At 44.1% G+C, this 6,170-nt stretch overlaps 1 long non-coding RNA gene across 1 annotated transcript; it reads right to left on the bottom strand.

Moving 5' to 3' along the window:
* Positions 1-1,534: 1,534 nt before the first annotated feature.
* Positions 1,535-5,463, bottom strand: LOC308475397. The gene is made up of 3 exons (XR_013985137.1): positions 5,207-5,463; positions 3,655-3,769; positions 1,535-1,703 (listed from the first exon to the last, which is right to left on the bottom strand). It is a non-coding gene; the product is annotated as an uncharacterized lncRNA (long non-coding RNA).
* Between the last annotated feature and the right edge of the window lie 707 nt (positions 5,464-6,170).

The following is a 6,170-nucleotide window of genomic DNA, read 5'->3' as shown; positions in this document are numbered from 1 at the left end:
GAGGCTCCATTCGGTAGCTCTTATAAGCAAGGAATCCCCCTGGTCATTTCCTCCGCAGTATGCAGCCCGTGCTATGTGTTGAGAACGGCCCTGTGATCTGCAGATGAAGGGCGGCATACAAAATAATAATAATAATAATAATATTAATAATAATAATAATAATATTAATATGTGGAGCGCCATCCCTGCCCCTCTGACATCTGATTATGCAACTTTCCAAAGACATCTGAAGGCAGCCCTGTATTGGGAAACTTTTAGTTGATTATGCTTGGCTGTTTTTATATTATGGTGGAAGCTGCCCAGAGTGGCTGGGCAACCCAGTCAGATGGGTGGCGTACCTTGGTTGTCAAACACCTTGGTACTCATATATATATTTAATAATAATAATAATAATAAGTCCAGTGGCACCTTCAGAAGAAGTGCATGCACACGAAAACTCATACCAAGAACAAACTTAGTTGGTCTCTAAGGTGCTACTGGACATTTTATTTATTTATGTATTGTTCCGCCTGGCCTTTGGCTTAGAATCAATTTGATTCCCTCCCCCTCTTTCTTTTTTCTTTCTCCTCCTCTGAAGAGGCTGCATCTTAATGTTTTAATGCTGTATTTTAATCTTGTTTTTTAAGTTGTATTTTAATCAACTTGTTTTTATTATTGGTTGTTAGCCACCCTGAGCCCGGTCTTGGCTGGGGAGGGTGGGGTATAAATAAAAAAGGATGTGTAACGGCAGCGGCCAGAATAATCTATGCACAAAGGTGGAAGGACAAAAGGAGACTGGCAGAATAAGTGAATAGAATATGCGGAGCTAGCAATGTTGACTGTAAATATAAGAAATCAGGATGAGTCTGAGGAGTGGGAATAAAATGGAGAATACTTAAATAATTATAGTAGCCAGATAAATTCCCAAGTAGGACAAGATATATGAGCAGCAGTTAAAAACAACCGGAAGAGGGGCAGTAATTAAGGAACTGCAGCTCAATGAGGATTAAATATGAACCCATGGAGGGATGTGTGGGGAAGTAAAAGAATGTAGGACAAATGATTATAAAGTGGATGTATCGAACTATGGAAAATGCATAATTTTTTTTATTTATTTTTTAAAGGATGTACGATTGGAAAAGGTTCAGAAAACGGCCCAGTGTGCTGGGCGGAGCAGTCATCCATTCTGATTTCTCTGTGGGAGTGTTTGCACATCTTCCTGTTAATCTTTCGTTCGACCCATACTTTTCAGTGCGCTTCCCTGCTACTTTCCAGACAGCAAAAAAAAGGCACCTTAAAAAAAAGTTTATTTGTTGTGCTAGAGTGCTTTAATCCACTTTAAATGTGCAAATCTAGAGTGCCGCCATGCACCCGAGTCTGTCCTGCGAAACACTGATAATCTGGAGGCACCCATAGGTGCCCTGAGCTCAGAGGTGCGGCAGAAGGGACCCCCCCCAACCATCTTGTCTTTTCCTGCCCGCTCCTAGGTCTGGATAGCGAAGCTGCCATAACTAATGATAAAGAAACGATTCATCATAAGTCAGAGCAAAAGCCAAGGAGAAATAATTTTATTGTTTGCAAGCTGTTTGCTGCAATGAAGGGGCTGTCGTTTTGTTCTCTTTGTTGCCTGCCCTCCTGCAAGCATTCTCAAGAAATTCTCTTCACAGCCCAGTCACTCGGTTATTAATCCAAATTGCTATCCCAACATGCCTGATATGCAGCAGCTGTAAACAGAAAGAATAAATGGTTAAGAGAAAGCAATGCTAGTACACCAAATTATTAGCAAACCTGAACTTCAGTGTCCAAGATATACATACCATATATAGTCATCATGACTAATAATAATTCAATAATAATTTATTTTTTATACCCCGCCCATCTGGCTGGGTTTCCCCAGCCACTCTGGGCGGCTCCCAACCGAATATTAAAAACACAATACACAATACTAAGAAGACTGTGTATGCACTATGCCTTTAAAACTCAATCAAATGACATTCTTTCCCTCAAAGAATTCTGGGCACCGTAGTTTAGCGCTCACAGAGTTACAGTTCCCATCAACCCTGAACAAACTGCAGTGCCCAGAATTCTTTGAGGGAAAGAATGTGCTTTAAAGGGATGATGTGTGCGCACAGCTAGTAGTGACAAAAGATGGTCTTCTAGTGCATTAATTTTTTTAAAAAAACCACACTGAGACATCGCAGGAGTTTAGGGTGATCACCTGTGCGTTTGCCAAAAAGGACAAAAGATTTACAGATTTGCATACATTCTGCACGTGCTAATTCTTAGATAGATAGATGCAAATTTAGAAATAATTGCTAGGATTTAAACTGCATATGATGCATTCCACCATACTGGTCACTTGCAAACTATTGATTGGCAACTACTATTTTTATTTTATTTATGTATTGAATTTATATACCATCCTATACTCGGAGGTCTCAGGGTGGTTCACAGAATTTTAGATTTCCGTTACCACCAAGTCACATGCAATTTAAGAAGTTCTACCCAATTCTGTAGATTTCTGGATGTTGGCAGAAACTGCAAATTGGTTTTCAGTGTGTCATGAGATAGTTCTTTCAGGCATGTAGCTCTCTTTTTCTCTTTTTAAACTGGGCTTGCATCAGGCAACAAGAGGACTGCACTCCAAGTGGGACACTTGCACACGCTACCAAAAGCCAGTGTCGTGTAGCGCTGAGAATCCTGGACCTGGGAGACCAGGGTTCAAATCTTCACACAGTTGTGGGGCTCCCCTTGGAGCCAGTCACTCACTCTCAGCCTAACCTACCTCTCAGGGTTGTAGTGGGGATTAAAAGAGGGTGGGGGAGAATTACGTACACCACCTTGAGATCCTTAGAGAAAAGTTGGGCTATAAAGCAAGAAATAAATAGTAACAAATAAAGAACATTTCAGCCATCGCGTTACAGAAGTTTGGCTCTGTTGCCTAGTTTCCATTTAAGTTTTGTTGTTGTTTAGTCGTGTCCGACTCTTCGTTACCCCATGGACCAGAGCACGCCAGGCACTCCTGTCTTCCACTGCCTCCCACAGTTTGGTCAAACTCATGCTGGTAGCTTCGAGAACACTGTCCAACCATCTTGTCCTCTGTCATCCCCTTCTCCTTGTGCCCTCCATCTTTCCCAACATCAGGGTCTTTTCCAGAGAGTCTTCTCTTCTCATGAGGTGGCCAAAGTATTGGAGCCTCAGCTTTACAATCTGTCCTTCCAGTGAGCACTCAGGGCTGATTTCCTTCAGAATGGATCGCTTCGATCTTCTTACAGTCCATGGGACTCTCAAGAGTCTCCTCCAGCACCATAATTCAAAAGCATCAATTCTTCGGCGATCAGCCTTCTTTATGGTCCAGCTTTCACTTCCACACATCACTACTGGGAAAACCATAGCTTTAACTATACGGACCTTTGTTGGCAAGGTGATGTCTCTGCTTTTTAAGATGCTGTCTAGGTTTGTCATTGCTTTTCTCCCAAGAAGCAGGCATCTTTTAATTTTGTGACTGCTGTCACCATCTGCAGTGATCATGGAGCCCAATAAAGTAAAATCTCTCACTGCCATTTAAGTTTGGTTTCCCTTATTTCCCACCAGGCTGTTGCGCTCTGAGAATTATTTATCATCTCAACAACAGAAAGATCAAAACAGGGAAGGGGGCATAGAAAGGAGACTTACACCAAGCCTTCAGCACAGTCTTCGGGCCCCAGAGATTTTTCCTGGGGGAAACAGTCCTTGCGGCAGTAGCCTCGGAAGTTTCCGCAACCCCATTCTCCAGTGCGAACATCCAGACCTGTGAACGGCAACAGCAGAATGGAAAAACCAAGCACATAAACGCCCTCTTAAAAGATAGGTTCTGTTGCAGTTCGCCCAGAGAGGGAGATTTTTTCGGGGCTAAATCATTGTGGCATGCTTTTTGTCTGCTGCAAGCAACAGGGAATTTCATTCTTCCCTTGATATCTTCTCCCTTTGGGGAAGCATATTGCACAGGTGTTGGGCAAGGGCTGTGGCTCAGCAGCAGAGCATCTGTGCGCAGAAGGTTCCGAACTGTGTTCAGAATGCCCTCCATCTTCGAGCAGGGAAGGGAGAAACTGCAAGTCATTGCAGACAATACTGGGATGCGTGGACCACTGGCTGGACTCGGCAGACTTCTTCACACACATTACACTCTACAGTGGTACCTCGGGTTAAGTACTTAATTCGTTCCGGAGGTCCGTTCTTAACCTGAAATTGTTCTTAACCTGAAGCACCACTTTAGCTAATGGGGCCTCCTGCTGCCGCCGCACCGCCGAAGCCCGATTTCTGTTCTCATCCTGAAGCAAAGTTCTTAACCTGAGGCACTATTTCTGGGTTAGCAGAGTCTGTAACCTGAAGCGTATGTAACCTGAAGCGTATGTAACCCGAGGTACCACTGTACACATATAATAATATAATAATTTGTTATTTATACCCCGCCCATCTGGCTGGGTTTCCCCAGGCACTCTGGGCGGCTCCAAACTGAATATTAAAAACAATACAGCGTCAGACATTAAAAACATCCCTAAACAGGGCTGCCTTCAGTTGTCTTTTAAATTTAAAATAGTTGTTTATTGCCTTGACATCAGCTGGGAAGGCGTTCCACAGGGCAGGTGCCACTACCGAGAAGACCCTCTGCCTGGTTCCCTGCAACCTCCCTTCTTACAGGGAGGGAACCGCCAGAAGGCCCTCGGCGCTGGACCTCAGTGTCCGGGCTGGGCGATGGGGGTAGAGAAGCTCCTTCAGGAATACTGGACCCAGGCCGTTTAGGGCTTTAAAGGTCAGCACCAACACTTTGAATTGTGCTCAGAATCGTACTGGGAGCCAATGACAAACTTTGGGACAAACTCTGTCTACGCATTCCTGCATCGCAGGGGGTTGGACTAAATGACCCTTCTTGCAGTTAAAATATTTCAAAGCAATACAGTCTTTGCATCTAGACAGCGGTGAAGCTCACCGGGTGACCTGGGCCACTTACCACCTCAGCCTCACTTATCTCACATTGTGGGGATAAAATAGGAATGGCAGAATCATAGAATTGTCAAGTGGGAAGCTACCCCTAAGGGTCCAACCCCTCTGCTTAAAAATTCTGCGTGCCACTCCAAGTTCCTTTGAGGAAAGGGGATTGATTTGTTTTTTTAAGGTCAAGGGATAAGGGATACTGATAGTTACCCCTCTACAAATTAAGGGATGGGGGATATTGCCCCATACTCACAGACAGCAGCAGCTATAGCCAGGAACAGCACCAGCAAAAAGAAATTAAGGTTCACAAAGGCAGCCATTTCCTTGGAGAGACTTCAAGATGAAGCAGACTGACTTGGCTCCACAAACTCCTTCTGCTTAGAAATCCACTGGGGACAATTGCACCGTTCAATGAGATCCCTTTGAATTGATATTCCCACAGGACAAGGGAGTCCCTAAGAGAGCAAATCTGTAGTGTGTAGAGGGGGAAAGAGCTGTATGGATTGAGGAGCCAATGGCGGGTGGCGTATCTTATGACACACCGTTAATGAAATTAAAAAGCTGGCCCATTGGCCTGGTCACAAGAAACCTATTGGAGACTTCTGAAGAGAACCCCTGTTTGGGGTCAGGAGATGAAGAGGTTTTGCCTGACTCGGCGGGTAAGGATTTCAATTAGTGTTAACAACATACACTAGAGTCCCTATGGATCAGCCCAAGGGCTGCCAACTTTTTGGAAGAGCGGACACATTTTGAATTTTGAGAGTGCTGGGGGTGCCCCTCACATAATAGCTTCCACAGAGGAGGCATGGCACAATGCAAAATGGCTGGCTGTGGGGAATGGCTTAACCCAAAATGAGAGGGACAACCACTCTTAACAGCCTTATATTTACCATGGGAAGACAGCTATGTCCTGATTATGGAGATCACACACACACACAGAGATGATGTTGCTGTCTAATAACAACAGAGCAGCAAAACAACAACACCACAAACTGGCTTATAAGTATAAAACCAAAGTTACTAGAATAATAACTAGAATAGAGATAGACTTGTAACCATTCAAATAACAAACATATTAAGGTGCCATGTGCAAGACAAAGCCACAACGGCAAGGGTAGCACACTGGAGAATATGAAAAAGTTTTTCCAAGCTGTTTTTCTTTTCCTTTGTGGCGGCACGGGGTTGCCGTTCTGTGACTGGACTTACGCTACTTGTTG

The sequence above is a fragment of the Podarcis pityusensis genome, assembly GCF_964106645.2.
Source record: "Podarcis pityusensis genome assembly, chromosome: 4".
Classification (NCBI taxonomy): Eukaryota; Metazoa; Chordata; class Lepidosauria; order Squamata; family Lacertidae; genus Podarcis; species Podarcis pityusensis.
The sequence above is the reverse complement of the archived record's forward strand: the minus strand, read 5'-3'. Positions and strand labels throughout refer to the sequence as shown.